Source organism: Pleurodeles waltl, chromosome 12, assembly GCF_031143425.1.
Source record: "Pleurodeles waltl isolate 20211129_DDA chromosome 12, aPleWal1.hap1.20221129, whole genome shotgun sequence".
NCBI lineage: Eukaryota > Metazoa > Chordata > Amphibia > Caudata > Salamandridae > Pleurodeles > Pleurodeles waltl.
The window spans coordinates 553496669-553523197 of NC_090451.1; the positions used below are offsets into that span (position 1 = coordinate 553496669).

The following is a 26529-nucleotide window of genomic DNA, read 5'->3' on the forward strand; positions in this document are numbered from 1 at the left end:
CAGCTTTCCGTTTTCCCTGCCCAGCAGACTCACCCTGGCCAATCAGCTGAGGCGAGTGCCACCGAAATTTGCATATGCCCAGACAGAACTCTGAAAACGGTCCACCATTTTTTCTTTCTCTACTTGAAGCAGGACCTTGAACTTTTGGGCTGTTTTGCTTTCCCCTGTGGTTCTTGCCCTGTTAAGTAGGACGAAAAAACCACCTCTCGGACCCTCGCCCTCGCAATGGCAGAGTCTCTGTTTGTGGCGCCACATGCCCTGCTAGGCTCAGCTTGTAACACACTCGGGTTTCTCTTCAAAACGAATAAATCTTTCGCCTTTTTCTAAAGATTTCCATGGAGAGGAACGTTTACGAGTTTCATTCAATTTTTTGAGGCCTTGCCACAGGTGAGGCTGTTTATTGTTTGTTGAAGACAAAAGTGCTAGCAGTTGGGGTACACCTGTGGGCTGTCTGCTGTTTCCTTTGCGAGAGGAAGTTGGTGTTTTGTTCTGAGGCCTGCTGTCTACTCATTTGCATAGGCCAGGTTGCTCATGGGAAAGAATTTCTGCGGAGCGTGAGGCCGCTTTTCTTGGCTGTCTTGAATCATCACAACAGCAGGCATTAGATTGTCTGTGCTCCCAACATCTCTGCTGCCAGCAGGCCAGGAGTCACCCTACTTTTCACAGGTGGCCACCAACACTCAGGCTGTGCTTTTCATAGGGCTTGCCCGTTATTGGTGCCCCTGGAGGTATACAGGAGGCTAGTTCTGGGTACCTTGGGAGGTGTAAGATGGCTAGTCCTGGGCTGGCTCCCTCTCAGATTCTTTTGAAAGGAGGCGTCTGGCTTGTGACTCTGGCCTAGCTAGCTAGATCATTTTAGATTCAGGCTCAGCTAGAGGATGTGCCAGAAAGCACATGACATTTTCTGGAGCATGGTGGTGGCCCACTGCATTTGGATGGGTTGGTTAGTGCAGGAAAGGGTAAATTATCATGGAGACAAAAGGCCCAGAGAGTGACTCCAACAGAAAGGGATAGTGATACAGGCAGGCCGAGCTGCTTTAAAGTGTGCTGCCTCTGAGGCCATGGGAAGGTAAGCAGCACTCTTTTGCAGCAGAACTGGGTTCAACATTCTGTCTAATTGCTTTAACACTGCACACAAGTGTCTGGCAAAATCTATCAGAAGATAACTGTGTCAGGAAAGCATTGCAGGGAGAAAAAAAGCCAGCATTTACCATTGATACCTCAGCTTCTGCTCGGTATTCCCTTATTTGCACCTGCCTGCTGCTGCGTACCTGGGTGGTGTCTAATGGGAATACTATTAGCGCTGCAAAGCCTTACTGTGGCATCAGTGGCATTCAATACACACAATTTATAGAAAAACGTTTCCCTGCTCGCCCACTTCACTTACAGCCTGCCTCCAGCTTTCCGTTTTCCCTGCCCAGCAGACTCACCCTGGCCAATCAGCTGAGGCGAGTGCCACCGAAATTTGCATATGCCCAGACAGAACTCTGAAAACGGTCCACCATTTTTTCTTTCTCTACTTGAAGCAGGACCTTGAACTTTTGGGCTGTTTTGCTTTCCCCTGTGGTTCTTGCCCTGTTAAGTAGGACGAAAAAAACCACCTCTCGGACCCTCGCCCTCGCAATGGCAGAGTCTCTGTTTGTGGCGCCACATGCCCTGCTAGGCTTAGCTTGTAACACACTCGGGTTTCTCTTCAAAACGAATAAATCTTTTGCCTTTTACTAAAGATTTCCGTGGAGAGGAACGTTTACGAGTTTCATTCAATTTTTTGAGGCCTTGCCACAGGTGAGGCTGTTTATTGTTTGTTGAAGACAAAAGTGCTAGCAGTTGGGGTACACCTGTGGGCTGTCTGCTGTTTCCTTTGCGAGAGGAAGTTGGTGTTTTGTTCTGAGGCCTGCTGTCTACTCATTTGCATAGGCCAGGTGGCTCATGGGAAAGAATTTCTGCGGAGCGTGAGGCCGCTTTTCTTGGCTGTCTTGAATCATCACAACAGCAGGCATTAGATTGTCTCTGCTCCCAACATCTCTGCTGCCAGCAGGCCAGGGGTCACCCTACTTTTCACAGGTGGCCACCAACAGTCAGGCTGTGCTTTTCATAGGGCTTGTCTGTTATTGGTGCCCCTGGAGGTATAAAGGAGGCTATGGGTACCTTGGGAGGTGTAAAGATGGCTAGTCCTGGGCTGGCTCCCTCTCAGATTTTTTTGAAAGGAGGTGTCTGGCTTGTGACTCTGGCCTAGCTAGCTAGATCCTTTTAGATTCAGGCTCAGCTAGAGGATGTGCCAGAAAGCACATGACATTTTCTGGAGCATGGTGGTGGCCCACTGCATTTGGATGGGATGGTTAGTGCAGGAAAGGGTAAATTATCATGGAGACAAAAGGCCCAGAGAGTGACTCCAACCGAAAGGGATAGTGATACAGGCAGGCCGAGCTGCTTTAAAGTGTGCTGCCTCTGAGGCCATGGGAAGGTAAGCAGCACTCTTTTGCAGCAGAACTGGGTTCAACATTCTGTCTAATTGCTTTAACACTGCACACAAATGTTTGGCAAAATCTACCAGAAGATAACCGTGTCAGGAAAGCATTGCAGGGAGAAAAAAAGCCAGCATTTACCATTGATACCTCAGCTTCTGCTCGGTATTCCCTTATTTGCACCTGCCTGCTGCTGCGTACCTGGGTGGTGTCTAATGGGAATACTATTAGCGCTGCAAAGCCTTACTGTGGCATCAGTGGCATTCAATACACACAATCTATAGAAAAACGTTTCCCTGCTCGCCCACTTCAATTACAGCCTGCCTCCAGCTTTCCGTTTTCCCTGCCCAGCAGACTCACCCTGGCCAATCAGCTGAGGCGAGTGCCACCGAAATTTGCATATGCCCAGACAGAACTCTGAAAACGGTCCACCATTTTTTCTTTCTCTACTTGAAGCAGGGGCCTTGAACTTTTGGGCTGTTTTGCTTTCCCCTGTGGTTCTTGCCCTGTTAAGTAGGACGAAAAAACCACCTCTCGGACCCTCGCACTCGCAATGGCAGAGTCTCTGTTTGTGGCGCCACATGCCCTGCTAGGCTCAGCTTGTAACACACTCGGGTTTCTCTTCAAAACGAATAAATCTTTTGCCTTTTACTAAAGATTTCCGTGGAGAGGAACGTTTACGAGTTTCATTCAATTTTTTGAGTCCTTGCCACAGGTGAGGCTGTTTATTGTTTGTTGAAGACAAAAGTGCTAGCAGTTGGGGTACACCTATGGGCTGTCTGCTGTTTCCTTTGCGAGAGGAAGTTGGTGTTTTGTTCTGAGGCCTGCTGTCTACTCATTTGCATAGGCCAGGTGGCTCATGGGAAAGAATTTCTGCGGAGCGTGAGGCCGCTTTTCTTGGCTGTCTTGAATCATCACAACAGCAGACATTAGATTGTCTCTGCTCCCAACATCTCTGCTGCCAGCAGGCCAGGAGTCAACCTACTTTTCACAGGTGGCCACCAACACTCAGGCTGTGCTTTTCATAGGGCTTGCCCGTTATTGGTGCTCCTGGAGGTATACAGGAGGCTAGTTCTGGGTTCCTTGGGAGGTGTAAAGATGGCTAGTTCTGGGCTGGCTCCCTCTCAGATTCTTTTGAAAGGAGGTGTCTGGCTTGTGACTCTGGCCTAGCTAGCTAGATCCTTTTAGATTCAGGCTCAGCTAGAGGATGTGCCAGAAAGCACATGATATTTTCTGGAGCATGGTGGTGGCCCACTGCATTTGGATGGGATGCTTAGTGCAGGAAAGGGTAAATTATCATGGAGACAAAAGGCCCAGAGAGTGACTCCAACCGAAAGGGATAGTGATACAGGCAGGCCGAGCTGCTTTAAAGTGTGCTGCCTCTGAGGCCATGTGAAGGTAAGCAGCACTCTTTTGCAGCAGAACTGGGTTCAACATTCTGTCTAATTGCTTTAACACTGCACACAAATGTCTGGCAAAATCTACCAGAAGATAACCGTGTCAGGAAAGCATTGCAGGGAGAAAAAAAGCCAGCATTTACCATTGATACCTCAGCTTCTGCTCGGTATTCCCTTACTTGCACCTGCCTGCTGCTGCGTACCTGGGTGGTGTCTAATGGGAATACTATTAGCGCTGCAAAGCCTTACTGTGGCATCAGTGGCATTCAATACACACAATCTATAGAAAAACGTTTCCCTGCTCGCCCACTTCACTTACAGCCTGCCTCCAGCTTTCCGTTTTCCCTGCCCAGCAGACTCACCCTGGCCAATCAGCTGAGGCGAGTGCCACCGAAATTTGCATATGCCCAGACAGAACTCTGAAAACGGTCCACCATTTTTTCTTTCTCTACTTGAAGCAGGGGCCTTGAACTTTTGGGCTGTTTTGCTTTCCCCTGTGGTTCTTGCCCTGTTAAGTAGGACGAAAAAACCACCTCTCGGACCCTCGCCCTCGCAATGGCAGAGTCTCTGTTTGTGGCGCCACATGCCCTGCTAGGCTCAGCTTGTAACACACTCGGGTTTCTCTTCAAAACGAATAAATCTTTTGCCTTTTACTAAAGATTTCCGTGGAGAGGAACGTTTACGAGTTTCATTCAATTTTTTGAGTCCTTGTCACAGGTGAGGCTGTTTATTGTTTGTTGAAGACAAAAGTGCTAGCAGTTGGGGTACACCTGTGGGCTGTCTGCTGTTTCCTTTGCGAGAGGAAGTTGGTGTTTTGTTCTGAGGCCTGCTGTCTACTCATTTGCATAGGCCAGGTGGCTCATGGGAAAGAATTTCTGCGGAGCGTGAGGCCGCTTTTCTTGGCTGTCTTGAATCATCACAACAGCAGGCATTAGATTGTCTCTGCTCCCAACATCTCTGCTGCCAGCAGGCCAGGGGTCACCCTACTTTTCACAGGTGGCCACCAACAGTCAGGCTGTGCTTTTCATAGGGCTTGTCTGTTAATGGTGCCCCTGGAGGTATAAAGGAGGCTATGGGTACCTTGGGAGGTGTAAAGATGGCTAGTCCTGGGCTGGCTCCCTCTCAGATTCTTTTGAAAGGAGGTGTCTGGCTTGTGACTCTGGCCTAGCTAGCTAGATCCTTTTAGATTCAGGCTCAGCTAGAGGATGTGCTAGAAAGCACATGACATTTTCTGGAGCATGGTGGTGGCCCACTGCATTTGGATGGGATGGTTCGTGCAGGAAAGGGTAAATTATCATGGAGACAAAAGGCCCAGAGAGTGACTCCAACCGAAAGGGATAGTGATACAGGCAGGCCGAGCTGCTTTAAAGTGTGCTGCCTCTGAGGCCATGGGAAGGTAAGCAGCACTCTTTTGTAGCAGAGCTGGGTTCAACATTCTGTCTAATTGCTTTAACACTGCACACAAATGTCTGGCAAAATCTACCAGAAGATAACCGTGTCAGGAAAGCATTGCAGGGAGAAAAAAAGCCAGCATTTACCATTGATACCTCAGCTTCTGCTCGGTATTCCCTTACTTGCACCTGCCTGCTGCTGCGTACCTGGGTGGTGTCTAATGGGAATACTATTAGCGCTGCAAAGCCTTACTGTGGCATCAGTGGCATTCAATACACACAATCTATAGAAAAACGTTTCCCTGCTCGCCCACTTCACTTACAGCCTGCCTCCAGCTTTCCGTTTTCCCTGCCCACCAGACTCACCCTGGCCAATCAGCTGAGGCGAGTGCCACCGAAATTTGCATATGCCCAGACAGAACTCTGAAAACGGTCCACCATTTTTTCTTTCTCTACTTGAAGCAGGGGCCTTGAACTTTTGGGCTGTTTTGCTTTCCCCTCTGGTTCTTGCCCTGTTAAGTAGGACGAAAAAACCACCTCTCGGACCCTCGCCCTCGCAATGGCAGAGTCTCTGTTTGTGGCGCCACATGCCCTGCTAGGCTCAGCTTGTAACACACTCGGGTTTCTCTTCAAAACGAATAAATCTTTCGCCTTTTACTAAAGATTTCCGTGGAGAGGAATGTTTACGAGTTTGATTCAATTTTTTGAGGCCTTGCCACAGGTGAGGCTGTTTATTGTTTGTTGAAGACAAAAGTGATAGCAGTTGGGGTACACCTGTGGGCTGTCTGCTGTTTCCTTTGCGAGAGGAAGTTGGTGTTTTGTTCTGAGGCCTGCTGTCTACTCATTTGCATAGGCCAGGTGGCTCATGGGAAAGAATTTCTGCGGAGCGTGAGGCCGCTTTTCTTGGCTGTCTTGAATCATCACAACAGCAGGCATTAGATTGTCTCTGCTCCCAACATCTCTGCTGCCAGCAGGCCAGGGGTCACCCTACTTTTCACAGGTGGCCACCAACAGTCAGGCTGTGCTTTTCATAGGGCTTGTCTGTTATTGGTGCCCCTGGAGGTATAAAGGAGGCTATGGGTACCTTGGGAGGTGTAAAGATGGCTAGTCCTGGGCTGGCTCCCTCTCAGATTTTTTTGAAAGGAGGTGTCTGGCTTGTGACTCTGGCCTAGCTAGCTAGATCCTTTTAGATTCAGGCTCAGCTAGAGGATGTGCCAGAAAGCACATGACATTTTCTGGAGCATGGTGGTGGCCCACTGCATTTGGATGGGATGGTTAGTGCAGGAAAGGGTAAATTATCATGGAGACAAAAGGCCCAGAGAGTGACTCCAACCGAAAGGGATAGTTATACAGGCAGGCCGAGCTGCTTTAAAGTGTGCTGCCTCTGAGGCCATGGGAAGGTAAGCAGCACTCTTTTGCAGCAGAACTGGGTTCAACATTCTGTCTAATTGCTTTAACACTGCACACAAATGTTTGGCAAAATCTACCAGAAGATAACCGTGTCAGGAAAGCATTGCAGGGAGAAAAAAAGCCAGCATTTACCATTGATACCTCAGCTTCTGCTCGGTATTCCCTTATTTGCACCTGCCTGCTGCTGCGTGCCTGGGTGGTGTCTAATGGGAATACTATTAGCGCTGCAAAGCCTTACCGTGGCATCAGTGGCATTTAATACACACAGGCCCATATTTATACTTTTTGACGCTAAACTGCGCTAACGCAGTTTAGCGTGAAAAAATTTAGCGCCGTCTAACGCCATTCTGAAGCGCCATGCGGGCGCCGTATTTATGGAATGGCGTTAGCCGGCGCTAGCAGACCGCCGCTGCCTGGTGTGCGTGGAAAAAACCCACGTAGACCAGGCAGCGCCGGCGTAGGGGGAAAATGGCGTTAGGGCGTCTTAAAATGGGGCAAGTCAGGTTGAGGCAAAAAAATCGCCTCAACCAGATTTGCGCCATTATTTTCGACGCCTAGACGCCATTTAAATGACTCCTGTCTTAGTAAAGACAGGAGTCATGCCCCCTTGCCCAATGGCCATGCCCAGGGGACTTATGTCCCCTGGGCATGGTCATTGGGCATAGTGGCATGTAGGGGGGCACAAATAAGGCCCCCCTATGCCACCCAAAAAAAAAAAAAATATATAAAAAATTATACTTACCTGAACTTACCTGAATGTCCCTGGGGTGGGTCCCTCCATCCTTGGGTGCCCTCCTGGGGTGGGCAGGGGTGGCAGGGGGGGTCCCTGGGGGCAGGGGAGGGCACCTGTGGGCTCATTTTGAGCCCACAGGCCTCTTAACGCCTACCCTGACCCAGGCGTTAAATAGTGGCGCAAATGCGGGGTTTTTTGACCCGCCACCTCCCGGGCGTGATTTTTGCCCGGGAGTATAAATACGACGCATTTGCGTCGCCGTCATTTTTTTAGACGGGAACGCCTTCCTTGCATCTCATTAACGCAAGGAAGGCGTTCACGCAATAAAAGGACGCTATTTGCCCATACTTTGGCGCTAGACGTGTCTAACGCCAAAGTATAAATATGGCGTTAGTTTTGCGCCGAATTTGCGTCGAAAAAAACGACGCTAATTCGTCGCAAACGGAGTATAAATACGGGCCACAATCTATAGAAAAACGTTTCCCTGCTCGCCCACTTCACTTACAACCTGCCTCCAGCTTTCCGTTTTCCCTGCCCAGCAGACTCACCCTGGCCAATCAGCTGAGGCGAGTGCCACCGAAATTTGCATATGCCCAGACAGAACTCTGAAAACGGTCCACCATTTTTTCTTTCTCTACTTGAAGGAGGGGCCTTGAACTTTTGGGCTGTTTTGCTTTCTCCTGTGGTTCTTGCCCTGTTAAGTAGGACGAAAAAACCACCTCTCGGACCCTCGCCCTCGCAATGGCAGGGTCTCTGTTTGTGGCGCCACATGCCCTGCTAGGCTCAGCTTGTAACACACTCGGGTTTCTCTTCAAAACGAATAAATCTTTCGCCTTTTACTAAAGATTTCCGTGGAGAGGAACGTTTACGAGTTTCATTCAATTTTTTGAAGCCTTGCCACAGGTGAGGCTGTTTATTGTTTGTTGAAGACAAAAGTGCTAGCAGTTGGGGTACACCTGTGAGCTGTCTGCTGTTTCCTTTGCGAGAAGAAGTAGGTGTTTTGTTCTGAGGCCTGCTGTCTACTCATTTGCATAGGCCAGGTGGCTCATGGGAAAGAATTTCTGCGGAGCGTGAGGCCGCTTTTCTTGGCTGTCTTGAATCATCACAACAGCAGGCATTAGATTGTCTCTGCTCCCAACATCTCTGCTGCCAGCAGGCCAGGGGTCACACTACTTTTCACAGGTGGCCACCAACACTCAGGCTGTGCTTTTCATGGGGCTTGCTCGTTATTGGTGCCCCTGGAGGGATACAGGAGGCTAGTTCTGGGTATCTTGGGAGGTGTAAAGATGGCTTGTCCTGGGCTGGCTCCCTCTCAGATTCTTTTGAAAGGAGGTGTCTGGCTTGTGACTCTGGCCTAGCTAGCTAGATCCTTTTAGATTCAGGCTCAGCTAGAGGATGTGCCAGAAAGCACATGACATGTTCTGGAGCATGGTGGTGGCCCACTGCATTTGGATGGGATGGTTAGTGCAGGAAAGGGTAAATTATCATGGAGACAAAAGGCCCAGAGAGTGACTCAAAACCGAAAGGGATAGTGATACAGGCAGGCCGAGCTGATTTAAAGTGTGCTGCCTCTGAGGCCATGGGAAGGTAAGCAGCACTCTTTTGCAGCAGAACTGGGTTCAACATTCTGTCTAATTGCTTTAACACTGCACACAAATGTCTGGCAAAATCTACCAGAAGATAACCGTGTCAGGAAAGCATTGCACGGAGAAAAAAAGCCAGCATTTACCATTGATACCTCAGCTTCTGCTCGGTATTCCCTTATTTGCACCTGCCTGCTGCTGCGTACCTGGGTGGTGTCTAATGGGAATACTATTAGCGCTGCAAAGCCTTACTGTGGCATCAGTGGCATTCAATACACACAATCTATAGAAAAACGTTTCCCTGCTCGCCCACTTCACTTACAGCCTGCCTCCAGCTTTCCGTTTTCCCTGCCCAGCAGACTCACCCTGGCCAATCAGCTGAGGCGAGTGCCACCGAAATTTGCATATGCCCAGACAGAACTCTGAAAACGGTCCACCATTTTTTCTTTCTCTACTTGAAGCAGGGGCCTTGAACTTTTGGGCTGTTTTGCTTTCCCCTGTGGTTCTTGCCCTGTTAAGTAGGACGAAAAAGCCACCTCTCGGACCCTCGCCCTCGCAATGGCAGGGTCTCTGTTTGTGGCGCCACATGCCCTGCTAGGCTCAGCTTGTAACACACTCGGGTTTCTCTTCAAAACGAATAAATCTTTCGCCTTTTGCTAAAGATTTCCGTGGAGAGGAACGTTTAAGAGTTTCATTCAATTTTTTGAGGCCTTGCCACAGGTGAGGCTGTTTATTGTTTGTTGAAGACAAAAGTGCTAGCAGTTGGGGTACACCTGTGGGCTGTCTGCTGTTTCCTTTGCGAGAGGAAGTTGGTGTTTTGTTCTGAGGCCTGCTGTCTACTCATTTGCATAGGCCAGGTGGCTCATGGGAAAGAATTTCTGCGGAGCGTGAGGCCGCTTTTCTTGGCTGTCTTGAATCATCACAACAGCAGGCATTAGATTGTCTCTGCTCCCAACATCTCTGCTGCCAGCAGGCCAGGGGTCACCCTACTTTTCACAGGTGGCCACCAACACTCAGGCTGTGCTTTTCATAGGGCTTGCCCGTTATTGGTGCCCCTGGAGGTATACAGGAGGCTAGTTCTGGGAACCTTGGGAGGTGTAAAGATGGCTAGTCCTGGGCTGGCTCCCTCTCAGATTCTTTTGAAAGGAGGTGTCTGGCTTGTGACTCTGCCCTAGCTAGCTAGATCCTTTTAGATTCAGGCTCAGCTAGAGGATGTGCCAGAAAGCACATGACATGCTCTGGAGCATGGTGGTGGCCCACTGCATTTGGATGGGATGGTTAGTGCAGGAAAGGGTAAATTATCATGGAGACAAAAGGCCCAGAGAGTGACTCCAACCGAAAGGGATAGTGATACCGGCAGGCCGAGCAGCTTTAAAGTGTGCTGCCTCTGAGGCCATGGGAAGGTAAGCAGCACTCTTTTGAAGCAGATCTCGGTTCAACATTCTGTCTAATTGCTTTAACACTGCACACAAATGTCTGGCAAAATCTACCAGAAGATAACCGTGTCAGGAAAGCATTGCAGGGAGAAAAAAAGCCAGCATTTACCATTGATACCTCAGCTTCTGCTCGGTATTCCCTTATTTGCACCTGCCTGCTGCTGCCTACCTGGGTGGTGTCTAATGGGAATACTATTAGCGCTGCAAAGCCTTACTGTGGCATCAGTGGCATTCAATACACACAATCTATAGAAAAACGTTTCCCTGCTCGCCCACTTCACTTACAGCCTGCCTCCAGCTTTCCGTTTTCCCTGCCCAGCAGACTCACCCTGGCCAATCAGCTGAGGCGAGTGCCACCGAAATTTGCATATGCCCAGACAGAACTATGAAAACGGTCCACCATTTTTTCTTTCTCTACTTGAAGCAGGGGCCTTGAACTTTTGGGCTGTTTTGCTTTCCCCTCTGGTTCTTGCCCTGTTAAGTAGGACAAAAAAACCACCTCTCGGACCCTCGCCCTCGCAATGGCAGAGTCTCTGTTTGTGGCGCCACATGCCCTGCTAGGCTTAGCTTGTAACACACTCGGGTTTCTCTTCAAAACTAATACATTTTTCGCCTTTTACTAAAGATTTCCGTGGAGAGGAACGTTTACGAGTTTCATTCAATTTTTTGAGGCCTTGCCACAGGTGAGGCTGTTTATTGTTTGTTGAAGACAAAAGTGCTAGCAGTTGGGGTACACCTGTGGGCTGTCTGCTGTTTCCTTTGCGAGAGGAAGTTGGTGTTTTGTTCTGAGGCCTGCTGTCTACTCATTTGCATAGGCCAGGTGGCTCATGGGAAAGAATTTCTGCGGAGCGTGAGGCCGCTTTTCTTGGCTGTCTTGAATCATCACAACAGCAGGCATTAGATTGTCTCTGCTCCCAACATCTCTGCTGCCAGCAGGCCAGGGGTCACCCTACTTTTCACAGGTGGCCACCAACACTCAGGCTGTGCTTTTCATAGGGCTTGCCCCTTATTGGTGCCCCTGGAGGTATACAGGAGGCTAGTTCTGGGTACCTTGGGAGGTGTAAAGATGGCTAGTCCTGGACTGGCTCCCTCTCAGATTCTTTTGAAAGGAGGTGTCTGGCTTGTGACTCTGCCCTAGCTAGCTAGATTCTTTTAGATTCAGGCTCAGCTAGAGGATGTGCCAGAAAGCACATGACATGCTCTGGAGCATGGTGGTGGCCCACTGCATTTGGATGGGATGGTTAGTGCAGGAAAGGGTAAATTATCATGGAGACAAAAGGCCCAGAGAGTGACTCCAACCGAATGGGATAGTGATACAGGCAGGCCGAGCAGCTTTAAAGTGTGCTGCCTCTGAGGCCATGGGAAGGTAAGCAGCATTCTTTTGCAGCAGATCTCGGTTCAACATTCTGTCTAATTGCTTTAACACTGCACACAAATGTCTGGCAAAATCTACCAGAAGATAACCGTGTCAGGAAAGCATTGCAGGGAGAAAAAAAGCCAGCATTTACCATTGATACCTCAGCTTCTGCTCGGTATTCCCTTATTTGCACCTGCCTGCTGCTGCCTACCTGGGTGGTGTCTAATGGGAATACTATTAGCGCTGCAAAGCCTTACTGTGGCATCAGTGGCATTCAATACACACAATCTATAGAAAAACGTTTCCCTGCTCGCCCACTTCACTTACAGCCTGCCTCCAGCTTTCCGTTTTCCCTGCCCAGCAGACTCACCCTGGCCAATCAGCTGAGGCGAGTGCCACCGAAATTTGCATATGCCCAGACAGAACTATGAAAACGGTCCACCATTTTTTCTTTCTCTACTTGAAGCAGGGGCCTTGAACTTTTGGGCTGTTTTGCTTTCCCCTCTGGTTCTTGCCCTGTTAAGTAGGACAAAAAAACCACCTCACGGACCCTCGCCCTCGCAATGGCAGAGTCTTTGTTTGTGGCGCCACATGCCCTGCTAGCCTCAGCTTGTAACACACTCGGGTTTCTCTTCAAAACGAATAAATCTGTTGCCTTTTACTAAAGATTTCCGTGGAGCGGAACGTTTACGAGTTTCATTCAATTTTTTGAGGCCTTGCCACAGGTGAGGCTGTTTATTGTTTGTTGAAGACAAAAGTGCTAGCAGTTGGGGTACACCTGTGGGCTGTCTGCTGTTTCCTTTGCGAGAGGAAGTTGGTGTTTTGTTCTGAGGCCTGCTGTCTACTCATTTGCATAGGCCAGGTGGCTCATGGGAAAGAATTTCTGCGGAGCGTGAGGCCGCTTTTCTTGGCTGTCTTGAATCATCACAACAGCAGGCATTAGATTGTCTCTGCTCCCAACATCTCTACTGCCAGCAGGCCAGGGGTCACCCTACTTTTCACAGGTGGCCACCAACACTCAGGCTGTGCTTTTCATAGGGCTTTCCCGTTATTGGTGCCCCTGGAGGTATACAGGAGGCTAGTTCTGGGTACCTTGGCAGGTGTAAAGATGGCTAGTTCTGGGCTGGCTCCCTCTCAGATTCCTTTGAAAGGAGGTGTCTGGCTTGTGACTCTGGCCTAGCTAGCTAGATCCTTTTAGATTCAGGCTCAGCTAGAGGATGTGCCAGAAAGCACATGACATTTTTTGAAGCATGGTGGTGGCCCACTGCATTTGGATGGGATGGTTAGTGCAGGAAAGGGTAAATTATCATGGAGACAAAAGGCCCAGAGAGTGACTCCAACCGAAATTGATAGTGATACAGGCAGGCCGAGCTGCTTTAAAGTGTGCTGCCTCTGAGGCCATGGGAAGGTAAGCAGCACTCTTTTGCAGCAGAACTGGGTTCAACATTCTGTCTAATTGCTTTAACACTGCACACAAATGTCTGGCAAAATCTACCAGAAGATAACCGTGTCAGGAAAGCATTGCAGGGAGAAAAAAAGCCAGCATTTACCATTGATACCTCAGCTTCTGCTCGGTATTCCCTTATTTGAACCTGCCTGCTGCTGCGTACCTGGGTGGTGTCTAATGGGAATACTATTAGTGCTGCAAAGCCTTACTGTGGCATCAGTGGCATTCAATACACACAATCTATAGAAAAACGTTTCCCTGCTCGCCCACTTCACTTACAGCCTGCCTCCAGCTTTCCGTTTTCCCTGCCTAGCAGACTCACCCTGGCCAATCAGCTGAGGCGAGTGCCACCGAAATTTGCATATGCCCAGACAGAACTCTGAAAACGGTCCACCATTTTTTCTTTCTCTACTTGAAGCAGGGGCCTTGAACTTTTGGGCTGTTTTGCTTTCCCCTCTGGTTCTTGCCCTGTTAAGTAGGACGAAAAAAACACCTCTTGGACCCTCGCCCTCGCAATGGCAGGGTCTCTGTTTGTGGCGCCACATGCCCTGCTAGGCTCTGCTTGTAACACACTCGGGTTTCTCTTCAAAACGAATAAATCTTTTGCTTTTTACTAAAGATTTCCGTGGAGAGGAACGTTTACGAGTTTCATTCAATTTTTTGAGGCCTTGCCACAGGTGAGGCTGTTTATTGTTTGTTGAAGACAAAAGTGCTAGCAGTTGGGGTACACCTGTGGGCTGTCTGTTGTTTCCTTTGCGAGAGGAAGTTGGTGTTTTGTTCTGAGGCCTGCTGTCTACTCATTTGCATAGGCCAGGTGGCTCATGGGAAAGAATTTCTGTGGAGCGTGAGGCCGCTTTTCTTGGCTGTCTTGAATCATCACAACAGCAGGGATTAGATTGTCTCTGCTCCCAACATCTCTGCTGCCAGCAGGCCAGGGGTCACCCTACTTTTCACAGGTGGCCACCAACACTCAGGCTGTGCTTTTCATAGGGCTTGCCTGTTATTGGTGCCCCTGGAGGTATACAGGAGGCTAGTTCTGGGTACCTTGGGAGGTGTAAAGATGACTAGTCCTGGGCTGGCTCCCTCTCAGATTCTATTTAAAGGAGGTGTCTGGCTTGTGACTCTGGCCTAGCTAGCTAGATCCTTTTAGATTCAGGCTCAGCTAGAGGATGTGCCAGAAAGCACATGACATGTTCTGGAGCATGGTGGTGGCCCACTGCATTTGGATGGGATGGTTAGTGCAGGAAAGGGTAAATTATCATGGAGACAAAAGGCCCAGAGAGTGACTCCAACCGAAAGGGATAGTGATACAGGCAGGCCGAGCTGCTTTAAAGTGTGCTGCCTCTGAGGCCATGGGAAGGTAAGCAGCACTCTTTTGCAGCAGAACTGGGTTCAACATTCTGTCTAATTGCTTTAACACTGCACACAAATGTCTGGCAAAATCTACCAGAAGATAACCGTGTCAGGAAAGCATTGCAGGGAGAAAAAAAGCCAGCATTTACCATTGATACCTCAGCTTCTACTCGGTATTCCCTTATTTGCACCTGCCTGCTGCTGCGTACCTGGGTGGTGTCTAATGGGAATACTATTAGCGCTGCAAAGCCTTACTGTGGCATCAGTGGCATTCAATACACACAATCTATAGAAAAACGTTTCCCTGCTCGCCCACTTCACTTACAGCCTGCCTCCAGCTTTCCGTTTTCCCTGCCCAGCAGACTCACCCTGGCCAATCAGCTGAGGCGAGTGCCACCGAAATTTGCATATGCCCAGACAGAACTCTGAAAACGGTCCACCATTTTTTCTTTCTCTACTTGAAGCAGGACCTTGAACTTTTGGGCTGTTTTGCTTTCCCCTCTGGTTCTTGCCCTGTTAAGTAGGACAAAAAAACCACCTCTCGGACCCTCGCCCTCGCAATGGCAGAGTCTCTGTTTGTGGCGCCACATGCCCTGCTAGGCTTAGCTTGTAACACACTCGGGTTTCTCTTCAAAACGAATACATTTTTCGCCTTTTACTAAAGATTTCCGTGGAGAGGAACGTTTACGAGTTTCATTCAATTTTTTGAGGCCTTGCCACAGGTGAGGCTGTTTATTGTTTGTTGAAGACAAAAGTGCTAGCAGTTGGGGTACACCTGTGGGCTGTCTGCTGTTTCCTTTGCGAGAGGAAGTTGGTGTTTTGTTCTGAGGCCTGCTGTCTACTCATTTGCATAGGCCAGGTGGCTCATGGGAAAGAATTTCTGCGGAGCGTGAGGCCGCTTTTCTTGGCTGTCTTGAATCATCACAACAGCAGGCATTAGATTGTCTCTGCTCCCAACATCTCTGCTGCCAGCAGGCCAGGGGTCACCCTACTTTTCACAGGTGGCCACCAACACTCAGGCTGTGCTTTTCATAGGGCTTGCCCCTTATTGGTGCCCCTGGAGGTATACAGGAGGCTAGTTCTGGGTACCTTGGGAGGTGTAAAGATGGCTAGTCCTGGGCTGGCTCCCTCTCAGATTCTTTTGAAAGGAGGTGTCTGGCTTGTGACTCTGCCCTAGCTAGCTAGATTCTTTTAGATTCAGGCTCAGCTAGAGGATGTGCCAGAAAGCACATGACATGCTCTGGAGCATGGTGGTGGCCCACTGCATTTGGATGGGATGGTTAGTGCAGGAAAGGGTAAATTATCATGGAGACAAAAGGCCCAGAGAGTGACTCCAACCGAATGGGATAGTGATACAGGCAGGCCGAGCAGCTTTAAAGTGTGCTGCCTCTGAGGCCATGGGAAGGTAAGCAGCATTCTTTTGCAGCAGATCTCGGTTCAACATTCTGTCTAATTGCTTTAACACTGCACACAAATGTCTGGCAAAATCTACCAGAAGATAACCGTGTCAGGAAAGCATTGCAGGGAGAAAAAAAGCCAGCATTTACCATTGATACCTCAGCTTCTGCTCGGTATTCCCTTATTTGCACCTGCCTGCTGCTGCCTACCTGGGTGGTGTCTAATGGGAATACTATTAGCGCTGCAAAGCCTTACTGTGGCATCAGTGGCATTCAATACACACAATCTATAGAAAAACGTTTCCCTGCTCGCCCACTTCACTTACAGCCTGCCTCCAGCTTTCCGTTTTCCCTGCCCAGCAGACTCACCCTGGCCAATCAGCTGAGGCGAGTGCCACCGAAATTTGCATATGCCCAGACAGAACTATGAAAACGGTCCACCATTTTTTCTTTCTCTACTTGAAGCAGGGGCCTTGAACTTTTGGGCTGTTTTGCTTTCCCCTCTGGTTCTTGCCCTGTTAAGTAGGACAAAAAAACCACCTCACGGACCCTCGCCCTCGCAATGGCAGAGTCTTTGTTTGTGGCGCCACATGCCCTGCTAGCCTCAGCTTGTAACACACTCGGGTTTCTCTTCAAAACGAATAAATCTGTTGCCTTTTACTAAAGATTTCCGTGGAGCGGAACGTTTACGAGTTTCATTCAATTTTTTGAGGCCTTGCCACAGGTGAGGCTGTTTATTGTTTGTTGAAGACAAAAGTGCTAGCAGTTGGGGTACACCTGTGGGCTGTCTGCTGTTTCCTTTGCGAGAGGAAGTTGGTGTTTTGTTCTGAGGCCTGCTGTCTACTCATTTGCATAGGCCAGGTGGCTCATGGGAAAGAATTTCTGCGGAGCGTGAGGCCGCTTTTCTTGGCTGTCTTGAATCATCACAACAGCAGGCATTAGATTGTCTCTGCTCCCAACATCTCTACTGCCAGCAGGCCAGGGGTCACCCTACTTTTCACAGGTGGCCACCAACACTCAGGCTGTGCTTTTCATAGGGCTTTCCCGTTATTGGTGCCCCTGGAGGTATACAGGAGGCTAGTTCTGGGTACCTTGGCAGGTGTAAAGATGGCTAGTTCTGGGCTGGCTCCCTCTCAGATTCCTTTGAAAGGAGGTGTCTGGCTTGTGACTCTGGCCTAGCTAGCTAGATCCTTTTAGATTCAGGCTCAGCTAGAGGATGTGCCAGAAAGCACATGACATTTTTTGAAGCATGGTGGTGGCCCACTGCATTTGGATGGGATGGTTAGTGCAGGAAAGGGTAAATTATCATGGAGACAAAAGGCCCAGAGAGTGACTCCAACCGAAATTGATAGTGATACAGGCAGGCCGAGCTGCTTTAAAGTGTGCTGCCTCTGAGGCCATGGGAAGGTAAGCAGCACTCTTTTGCAGCAGAACTGGGTTCAACATTCTGTCTAATTGCTTTAACACTGCACACAAATGTCTGGCAAAATCTACCAGAAGATAACCGTGTCAGGAAAGCATTGCAGGGAGAAAAAAAAGCCAGCATTTACCATTGATACCTCAGCTTCTGCTCGGTATTCCCTTATTTGAACCTGCCTGCTGCTGCGTACCTGGGTGGTGTCTAATGGGAATACTATTAGTGCTGCAAAGCCTTACTGTGGCATCAGTGGCATTCAATACACACAATCTATAGAAAAACGTTTCCCTGCTCGCCCACTTCACTTACAGCCTGCCTCCAGCTTTCCGTTTTCCCTGCCCAGCAGACTCACCCTGGCCAATCAGCTGAGGCGAGTGCCACCGAAATTTGCATATGCCCAGACAGAACTCTGAAAACGGTCCACCATTTTTTCTTTCTCTACTTGAAGCAGGGGCCTTGAACTTTTGGGCTGTTTTGCTTTCCCCTCTGGTTCTTGCCCTGTTAAGTAGGACGAAAAAAACACCTCTTGGACCCTCGCCCTCGCAATGGCAGGGTCTCTGTTTGTGGCGCCACATGCCCTGCTAGGCTCTGCTTGTAACACACTCGGGTTTCTCTTCAAAACGAATAAATCTTTTGCTTTTTACTAAAGATTTCCGTGGAGAGGAACGTTTACGAGTTTCATTCAATTTTTTGAGGCCTTGCCACAGGTGAGGCTGTTTATTGTTTGTTGAAGACAAAAGTGCTAGCAGTTGGGGTACACCTGTGGGCTGTCTGCTGTTTCCTTTGCGAGAGGAAGTTGGTGTTTTGTTCTGAGGCCTGCTGTCTACTCATTTGCATAGGCCAGGTGGCTCATGGGAAAGAATTTCTGTGGAGCGTGAGGCCGCTTTTCTTGGCTGTCTTGAATCATCACAACAGCAGGGATTAGATTGTCTCTGCTCCCAACATCTCTGCTGCCAGCAGGCCAGGGGTCACCCTACTTTTCACAGGTGGCCACCAACACTCAGGCTGTGCTTTTCATAGGGCTTGCCTGTTATTGGTGCCCCTGGAGGTATACAGGAGGCTAGTTCTGGGTACCTTGGGAGGTGTAAAGATGACTAGTCCTGGGCTGGCTCCCTCTCAGATTCTATTTAAAGGAGGTGTCTGGCTTGTGACTCTGGCCTAGCTAGCTAGATCCTTTTAGATTCAGGCTCAGCTAGAGGATGTGCCAGAAAGCACATGACATGTTCTGGAGCATGGTGGTGGCCCACTGCATTTGGATGGGATGGTTAGTGCAGGAAAGGGTAAATTATCATGGAGACAAAAGGCCCAGAGAGTGACTCCAACCGAAAGGGATAGTGATACAGGCAGGCCGAGCTGCTTTAAAGTGTGCTGCCTCTGAGGCCATGGGAAGGTAAGCAGCACTCTTTTGCAGCAGAACTGGGTTCAACATTCTGTCTAATTGCTTTAACACTGCACACAAATGTCTGGCAAAATCTACCAGAAGATAACCGTGTCAGGAAAGCATTGCAGGGAGAAAAAAAGCCAGCATTTACCATTGATACCTCAGCTTCTACTCGGTATTCCCTTATTTGCACCTGCCTGCTGCTGCGTACCTGGGTGGTGTCTAATGGGAATACTATTAGCGCTGCAAAGCCTTACTGTGGCATCAGTGGCATTCAATACACACAATCTATAGAAAAACGTTTCCCTGCTCGCCCACTTCAATTACAGCCTGCCTCCAGCTTTCCGTTTTCCCTGCCCAGCAGACTCACCCTGGCCAATCAGCTGAGGCGAGTGCCACCGAAATTTGCATATGCCCAGACAGAACCCTGAAAACGGTCCACCATTTTTTCTTTCTCTACTTGAAGCAGGGGCCTTGAACGTTTGGGCTGTTTAGCTCTCCCCTGTGGTTCTTGCCCTGTTAAGTAGGACGAAAAAACCACCTCTCGGACCCTCGCCCTCGCAATGGCAGGGTCTCTGTTTGTGGCGCCACATGCCCTGCTAGGCTCAGCTTGTAACACACTCGGGTTTCTCTTCAAAACGAATAAATCTTTCGCCTTTTACTAAAGATTTCCGTGGAGAGGAACGTTTACGAGTTTCATTCAATTTTTTGAGGCCTTGCCACAGGTGAGGCTGTTTATTGTTTGTTGAAGACAAAAGTGCTAGCAGTTGGGGTACACCTGTGGGCTGTCTGCTGTTTTCTTTGCGAGAAGAAGTTGGTGTTTTGTTCTGAGGCCTGCTGTCTACTCATTTGCATAGGCCAGGTGGCTCATGGGAAAGAATTTCTGCGGAGCGTGAGGCCGCTTTTTTTGGCTGTCTTGAATCATCACAACAGCAGGCATTAGATTGTCTCTGCTCCCAACATCTCTGCTGCCAGCAGGCCAGGAGTCACCCTACTTTTCACAGGTGGCCACCAACACTCAGGCTGTGCTTTTCATAGGGCTTGCCTGTTATTGGTGCTCCTGGAGGTATACAGCAGGCTAGTTCTGGGTACCTTGGGAGGTGTAAAGATGGCTAGGCCTGGGCTGGCTTCCTCTCAGATTCCTTTGAAAGGAGGTGTCTGGCTTGTGACTCTGGCTTAGCTAACTAGATCCTTTTAGATTCAGGCTCAGCTAGAGGATGTGCCAGATAGCACATGACATTTTCTGGAGCATGGTGGTGGCCCACTGCATTTGGATGGGATGGTTAGTGCAGGAAAGGGTAAATTATCATGGAGACAAAAGGCCCAGAGAGTGACTCCAACCGAAAGGGATAGTGATACAGGCAGGCCGAGCTGCTTTAAAGTGGGCTGCCTCTGAGGCCATGGGAAGGTAAGCAGCACTCTTTTGCAGCAGAACTGGGTTCAACATTCTGTCTAATTGCTTTAACACTGCACACAAATGTCTGGCAAAATCTACCAGAAGATAACCGTGTCAGGAAAGCATTGCAGGGAGAAAAAAAGCCAGCATTTACCATTGATACCTCAGCTTCTGCTCGGTATTCCCTTATTTGAACCTGCCTGCTGCTGCGTACCTGGGTGGTGTCTAATGGGAATACTATTAGCGCTGCAAAGCCTTACTGTGGCATCAGTGGCATTCAATACACACAATCTATAGAAAAACGTTTCCCTGCTCGCCCACTTCACTTACAGCCTGCCTCCAGCTTTCTGTTTTCCCTGCCCAGCAGACTCACCCTGGCCAATCAGCTGAGGCGAGTGCCACCGAAATTTGCATATGCCCAGACAGAACTCTGAAAACAGTCCACCATTTTTTCTTTCTCTACTTGAAGCAGGGGCCTTGAACGTTTGGGCTGTTTTGCTTTCCCCTGTGGTTCTTGCCCTGTTAAGTAGGACGAAAAAACCACCTCTTGGACCCTCGCCCTCGCAATGACAGGGTCTCTGTTTGTGGCGCCACATGCCCTGCTGGGCTCAGCTTGTAACACACTCGGGTTTCTCTTCAAAATGAATAAATCTTTCGCCTTTTACTAAAGATTTCCGTGGAGAGGAATGTTTACGAGTTTCATTCAATTTTTTGAGGTCTTGCCACAGGTGAGGCTGTTTATTGTTTGTTGAAGACAAAAGTGCTAGCAGTTGGGGTACACCTGTGGGCTGTCTGCTGTTTCCTTTGCGAGAGGAAGTTGGTGTTTTGTTCTGAGGCCTGCTGTCTACTCATTTGCATAGGCCAGGTGGCTCATGGGAAAGAATTTCTGTGGAGCGTGAGGCCGCTTTTCTTGGTTGTCTTGAATCATCACAACAGCAGGCATTAGATTGTCTCTGCTCCCAACATCTCTGCTGCCAGCAGGCCAGGGGTCACCCTACTTTTCACAGGTGGCCACCAACACTCAGGCTGTGCTTTGCATAAGGCTTGCCTGTTATTGGTGCCCCTGGAGGTATACAGGAGGCTAGTTCTGGGTACCTTGGGAGGTGTAAAGATGGCTAGTCCTGGGCTGGCTCCCTCTCAGATTCTTTTGAAAGGAGGTGTCTAGCTTGTGACTCTGGCCTAGCTAGCTAGATTCTTTTATATTCAGGCTCAGCTAGAGGATGTGCCAGAAAGCACATGACATGTTCTGGAGCATGGTGGTGGCCCACTGCATTTGGATGGGATGGTTAGTGCAGGAAAGGGTAAATTATCATGGAGACAAAAGGCCCAGAGAGTGACTCCAACCGAAAGGGATAGTGATACAGGCAGGCCGAGCTGCTTTAAAGTGTGCTGCCTCTGAGGCCATGGGAAGGTAAGCAGCACTCTTTTGAAGCAGATCTCGGTTCAACATTCTGTCTAATTGCTTTAACACTGCACACAAATGTCTGGCAAAATCTACCAGAAGATAACCGTGTCAGGAAAGCATTGCAGGGAGAAAAAAAGCCAGCATTTACCATTGATACCTCAGCTTCTGCTCGGTATTCCCTTATTTGCACCTGCCTGCTGCTGCCTACCTGGGTGGTGTCTAATGGGAATACTATTAGCGCTGCAAAGCCTTACTGTGGCATCAGTGGCATTCAATACACACAATCTATAGAAAAACGTTTCCCTGCTCGCCCACTTCACTTACAGCCTGCCTCCAGCTTTCCGTTTTCCCTGCCCAGCAGACTCACCCTGGCCAATCAGCTGAGGCGAGTGCCACCGAAATTTGCATATGCCCAGACAGAACTATGAAAACGGTCCACCATTTTTTCTTTCTCTACTTGAAGCAGGGGCCTTGAACTTTTGGGCTGTTTTGCTTTCCCCTCTGGTTCTTGCCCTGTTAAGTAGGACAAAAAAACCACCTCTCGGACCCTCGCCCTCGCAATGGCAGAGTCTCTGTTTGTGGCGCCACATGCCCTGCTAGGCTTAGCTTGTAACACACTCGGGTTTCTCTTCAAAACGAATACATTTTTCGCCTTTTACTAAAGATTTCCGTGGAGAGGAACGTTTACGAGTTTCATTCAATTTTTTGAGGCCTTGCCACAGGTGAGGCTGTTTATTGTTTGTTGAAGACAAAAGTGCTAGCAGTTGGGGTACACCTGTGGGCTGTCTGCTGTTTCCTTTGCGAGAGGAAGTTGGTGTTTTGTTCTGAGGCCTGCTGTCTACTCATTTGCATAGGCCAGGTGGCTCATGGGAAAGAATTTCTGCGGAGCGTGAGGCCGCTTTTCTTGGCTGTCTTGAATCATCACAACAGCAGGCATTAGATTGTCTCTGCTCCCAACATCTCTGCTGCCAGCAGGCCAGGGATCACCCTACTTTTCACAGGTGGCCACCAACACTCAGGCTGTGCTTTTCATAGGGCTTGCCCCTTATTGGTGCCCCTGGAGGTATACAGGAGGCTAGTTCTGGGTACCTTGGGAGGTGTAAAGATGGCTAGTCCTGGGCTGGCTCCCTCTCAGATTCTTTTGAAAGGAGGTGTCTGGCTTGTGACTCTGCCCTAGCTAGCTAGATTCTTTTAGATTCAGGCTCAGCTAGAGGATGTGCCAGAAAGCACATGACATGCTCTGGAGCATGGTGGTGGCCCACTGCATTTGGATGGGATGGTTAGTGCAGGAAAGGGTAAATTATCATGGAGACAAAAGGCCCAGAGAGTGACTCCAACCGAATGGGATAGTGATACAGGCAGGCCGAGCAGCTTTAAAGTGTGCTGCCTCTGAGGCCATGGGAAGGTAAGCAGCATTCTTTTGCAGCAGATCTCGGTTCAACATTCTGTCTAATTGCTTTAACACTGCACACAAATGTCTGGCAAAATCTACCAGAAGATAACCGTGTCAGGAAAGCATTGCAGGGAGAAAAAAAGCCAGCATTTACCATTGATACCTCAGCTTCTGCTCGGTATTCCCTTATTTGCACCTGCCTGCTGCTGCCTACCTGGGTGGTGTCTAATGGGAATACTATTAGCGCTGCAAAGCCTTACTGTGGCATCAGTGGCATTCAATACACACAATCTATAGAAAAACGTTTCCCTGCTCGCCCACTTCACTTACAGCCTGCCTCCAGCTTTCCGTTTTCCCTGCCCAGCAGACTCACCCTGGCCAATCAGCTGAGGCGAGTGCCACCGAAATTTGCATATGCCCAGACAGAACTATGAAAACGGTCCACCATTTTTTCTTTCTCTACTTGAAGCAGGGGCCTTGAACTTTTGGGCTGTTTTGCTTTCCCCTCTGGTTCTTGCCCTGTTAAGTAGGACAAAAAAACCACCTCACGGACCCTCGCCCTCGCAATGGCAGAGTCTTTGTTTGTGGCGCCACATGCCCTGCTAGCCTCAGCTTGTAACACACTCGGGTTTCTCTTCAAAACGAATAAATCTGTTGCCTTTTACTAAAGATTTCCGTGGAGCGGAACGTTTACGAGTTTCATTCAATTTTTTGAGGCCTTGCCACAGGTGAGGCTGTTTATTGTTTGTTGAAGACAAAAGTGCTAGCAGTTGGGGTACACCTGTGGGCTGTCTGCTGTTTCCTTTGCGAGAGGAAGTTGGTGTTTTGTTCTGAGGCCTGCTGTCTACTCATTTGCATAGGCCAGGTGGCTCATGGGAAAGAATTTCTGCGGAGCGTGAGGCCGCTTTTCTTGGCTGTCTTGAATCATCACAACAGCAGGCATTAGATTGTCTCTGCTCCCAACATCTCTACTGCCAGCAGGCCAGGGGTCACCCTACTTTTCACAGGTGGCCACCAACACTCAGGCTGTGCTTTTCATAGGGCTTTCCCGTTATTGGTGCCCCTGGAGGTATACAGGAGGCTAGTTCTGGGTACCTTGGCAGGTGTAAAGATGGCTAGTTCTGGGCTTGTTCCCTCTCAGATTCCTTTGAAAGGAGGTGTCTGGCTTGTGACTCTGGCCTAGCTAGCTAGATCCTTTTAGATTCAGGCTCAGCTAGAGGATGTGCCAGAAAGCACATGACATTTTTTGAAGCATGGTGGTGGCCCACTGCATTTGGATGGGATGGTTAGTGCAGGAAAGGGTAAATTATCATGGAGACAAAAGGCCCAGAGAGTGACTCCAACCGAAATTGATAGTGATACAGGCAGGCCGAGCTGCTTTAAAGTGTGCTGCCTCTGAGGCCATGGGAAGGTAAGCAGCACTCTTTTGCAGCAGAACTGGGTTCAACATTCTGTCTAATTGCTTTAACACTGCACACAAATGTCTGGCAAAATCTACCAGAAGATAACCGTGTCAGGAAAGCATTGCAGGGAGAAAAAAAGCCAGCATTTACCATTGATACCTCAGCTTCTGCTCGGTATTCCCTTATTTGAACCTGCCTGCTGCTGCGTACCTGGGTGGTGTCTAATGGGAATACTATTAGTGCTGCAAAGCCTTACTGTGGCATCAGTGGCATTCAATACACACAATCTATAGAAAAACGTTTCCCTGCTCGCCCACTTCACTTACAGCCTGCCTCCAGCTTTCCGTTTTCCCTGCCCAGCAGACTCACCCTGGCCAATCAGCTGAGGCGAGTGCCACCGAAATTTGCATATGCCCAGACAGAACTCTGAAAACGGTCCACCATTTTTTCTTTCTCTACTTGAAGCAGGGGCCTTGAACTTTTGGGCTGTTTTGCTTTCCCCTCTGGTTCTTGCCCTGTTAAGTAGGACGAAAAAAACACCTCTTGGACCCTCGCCCTCGCAATGGCAGGGTCTCTGTTTGTGGCGCCACATGCCCTGCTAGGCTCTGCTTGTAACACACTCGGGTTTCTCTTCAAAACGAATAAATCTTTTGCTTTTTACTAAAGATTTCCGTGGAGAGGAACGTTTACGAGTTTCATTCAATTTTTTGAGGCCTTGCCACAGGTGAGGCTGTTTATTGTTTGTTGAAGACAAAAGTGCTAGCAGTTGGGGTACACCTGTGGGCTGTCTGCTGTTTCCTTTGCGAGAGGAAGTTGGTGTTTTGTTCTGAGGCCTGCTGTCTACTCATTTGCATAGGCCAGGTGGCTCATGGGAAAGAATTTCTGTGGAGCGTGAGGCCGCTTTTCTTGGCTGTCTTGAATCATCACAACAGCAGGGATTAGATTGTCTCTGCTCCCAACATCTCTGCTGCCAGCAGGCCAGGGGTCACCCTACTTTTCACAGGTGGCCACCAACACTCAGGCTGTGCTTTTCATAGGGCTTGCCTGTTATTGGTGCCCCTGGAGGTATACAGGAGGCTAGTTCTGGGTACCTTGGGAGATGTAAAGATGACTAGTCCTGGGCTGGCTCCCTCTCAGATTCTATTTAAAGGAGGTGTCTGGCTTGTGACTCTGGCCTAGCTAGCTAGATCCTTTTAGATTCAGGCTCAGCTAGAGGATGTGCCAGAAAGCACATGACATGTTCTGGAGCATGGTGGTGGCCCACTGCATTTGGATGGGATGGTTAGTGCAGGAAAGGGTAAATTATCATGGAGACAAAAGGCCCAGAGAGTGACTCCAACCGAAAGGGATAGTGATACAGGCAGGCCGAGCTGCTTTAAAGTGTGCTGCCTCTGAGGCCATGGGAAGGTAAGCAGCACTCTTTTGCAGCAGAACTGGGTTCAACATTCTGTCTAATTGCTTTAACACTGCACACAAATGTCTGGCAAAATCTACCAGAAGATAACCGTGTCAGGAAAGCATTGCAGGGAGAAAAAAAGCCAGCATTTACCATTGATACCTCAGCTTCTACTCGGTATTCCCTTATTTGCACCTGCCTGCTGCTGCGTACCTGGGTGGTGTCTAATGGGAATACTATTAGCGCTGCAAAGCCTTACTGTGGCATCAGTGGCATTCAATACACACAATCTATAGAAAAACGTTTCCCTGCTCGCCCACTTCACTTACAGCCTGCCTCCAGCTTTCCGTTTTCCCTGCCCAGCAGACTCACCCTGGCCAATCAGCTGAGGCGAGTGCCACCGAAATTTGCATATGCCCAGACAGAACTCTGAAAACGGTCCACCATTTTTTCTTTCTCTACTTGAAGCAGGACCTTGAACTTTTGGGCTGTTTTGCTTTCCCCTCTGGTTCTTGCCCTGTTAAGTAGGACAAAAAAACCACCTCTCGGACCCTCGCCCTCGCAATGGCAGAGTCTCTGTTTGTGGCGCCACATGCCCTGCTAGGCTTAGCTTGTAACACACTCGGGTTTCTCTTCAAAACGAATACATTTTTCGCCTTTTACTAAAGATTTCCGTGGAGAGGAACGTTTACGAGTTTCATTCAATTTTTTGAGGCCTTGCCACAGGTGAGGCTGTTTATTGTTTGTTGAAGACAAAAGTGCTAGCAGT

General features: G+C 49.1%; 19 non-coding genes across 19 annotated transcripts; all 19 read left to right on the plus strand.

Annotated features, from left to right (window-relative positions):
• The first annotated feature begins 279 nt into the window (after positions 1–279).
• Positions 280–395, plus strand: LOC138268825 (U5 spliceosomal RNA). Its single transcript, XR_011200124.1, has one exon. It is a non-coding gene; the product is annotated as a U5 spliceosomal RNA (small nuclear RNA).
• A 1282-nt stretch (positions 396–1677) lies between these two features.
• LOC138268954 (U5 spliceosomal RNA) lies at positions 1678–1793 on the plus strand. Its single transcript, XR_011200238.1, has one exon. It is a non-coding gene; the product is annotated as a U5 spliceosomal RNA (small nuclear RNA).
• A 1279-nt stretch (positions 1794–3072) lies between these two features.
• LOC138268788 (U5 spliceosomal RNA) lies at positions 3073–3188 on the plus strand. The gene has a single exon (XR_011200088.1). It is a non-coding gene; the product is annotated as a U5 spliceosomal RNA (small nuclear RNA).
• A 1283-nt stretch (positions 3189–4471) lies between these two features.
• On the plus strand, positions 4472–4587 carry LOC138268781 (U5 spliceosomal RNA). The gene has a single exon (XR_011200081.1). It is a non-coding gene; the product is annotated as a U5 spliceosomal RNA (small nuclear RNA).
• Positions 4588–5866: 1279 nt separating this feature from the next.
• LOC138268780 (U5 spliceosomal RNA) lies at positions 5867–5982 on the plus strand. The gene has a single exon (XR_011200080.1). It is a non-coding gene; the product is annotated as a U5 spliceosomal RNA (small nuclear RNA).
• A 2209-nt stretch (positions 5983–8191) lies between these two features.
• Positions 8192–8307, plus strand: LOC138268920 (U5 spliceosomal RNA). Its single transcript, XR_011200207.1, has one exon. It is a non-coding gene; the product is annotated as a U5 spliceosomal RNA (small nuclear RNA).
• A 1284-nt stretch (positions 8308–9591) lies between these two features.
• On the plus strand, positions 9592–9707 carry LOC138268782 (U5 spliceosomal RNA). Its single transcript, XR_011200082.1, has one exon. It is a non-coding gene; the product is annotated as a U5 spliceosomal RNA (small nuclear RNA).
• A 1283-nt stretch (positions 9708–10990) lies between these two features.
• Positions 10991–11106, plus strand: LOC138268850 (U5 spliceosomal RNA). The gene has a single exon (XR_011200148.1). It is a non-coding gene; the product is annotated as a U5 spliceosomal RNA (small nuclear RNA).
• A 1283-nt stretch (positions 11107–12389) lies between these two features.
• On the plus strand, positions 12390–12505 carry LOC138268852 (U5 spliceosomal RNA). Its single transcript, XR_011200150.1, has one exon. It is a non-coding gene; the product is annotated as a U5 spliceosomal RNA (small nuclear RNA).
• Positions 12506–13788: 1283 nt separating this feature from the next.
• Positions 13789–13904, plus strand: LOC138268796 (U5 spliceosomal RNA). Its single transcript, XR_011200095.1, has one exon. It is a non-coding gene; the product is annotated as a U5 spliceosomal RNA (small nuclear RNA).
• A 1282-nt stretch (positions 13905–15186) lies between these two features.
• Positions 15187–15302, plus strand: LOC138268814 (U5 spliceosomal RNA). Its single transcript, XR_011200113.1, has one exon. It is a non-coding gene; the product is annotated as a U5 spliceosomal RNA (small nuclear RNA).
• A 1283-nt stretch (positions 15303–16585) lies between these two features.
• Positions 16586–16701, plus strand: LOC138268853 (U5 spliceosomal RNA). Its single transcript, XR_011200151.1, has one exon. It is a non-coding gene; the product is annotated as a U5 spliceosomal RNA (small nuclear RNA).
• Positions 16702–17985: 1284 nt separating this feature from the next.
• LOC138268797 (U5 spliceosomal RNA) lies at positions 17986–18101 on the plus strand. The gene has a single exon (XR_011200096.1). It is a non-coding gene; the product is annotated as a U5 spliceosomal RNA (small nuclear RNA).
• A 1283-nt stretch (positions 18102–19384) lies between these two features.
• LOC138268947 (U5 spliceosomal RNA) lies at positions 19385–19500 on the plus strand. Its single transcript, XR_011200231.1, has one exon. It is a non-coding gene; the product is annotated as a U5 spliceosomal RNA (small nuclear RNA).
• Positions 19501–20783: 1283 nt separating this feature from the next.
• Positions 20784–20899, plus strand: LOC138268810 (U5 spliceosomal RNA). The gene has a single exon (XR_011200109.1). It is a non-coding gene; the product is annotated as a U5 spliceosomal RNA (small nuclear RNA).
• A 1283-nt stretch (positions 20900–22182) lies between these two features.
• On the plus strand, positions 22183–22298 carry LOC138268815 (U5 spliceosomal RNA). Its single transcript, XR_011200114.1, has one exon. It is a non-coding gene; the product is annotated as a U5 spliceosomal RNA (small nuclear RNA).
• A 1283-nt stretch (positions 22299–23581) lies between these two features.
• Positions 23582–23697, plus strand: LOC138268854 (U5 spliceosomal RNA). The gene has a single exon (XR_011200152.1). It is a non-coding gene; the product is annotated as a U5 spliceosomal RNA (small nuclear RNA).
• A 1283-nt stretch (positions 23698–24980) lies between these two features.
• Positions 24981–25096, plus strand: LOC138268798 (U5 spliceosomal RNA). The gene has a single exon (XR_011200097.1). It is a non-coding gene; the product is annotated as a U5 spliceosomal RNA (small nuclear RNA).
• Positions 25097–26378: 1282 nt separating this feature from the next.
• Positions 26379–26494, plus strand: LOC138268816 (U5 spliceosomal RNA). Its single transcript, XR_011200115.1, has one exon. It is a non-coding gene; the product is annotated as a U5 spliceosomal RNA (small nuclear RNA).
• The last annotated feature ends 35 nt before the right edge of the window (positions 26495–26529 follow it).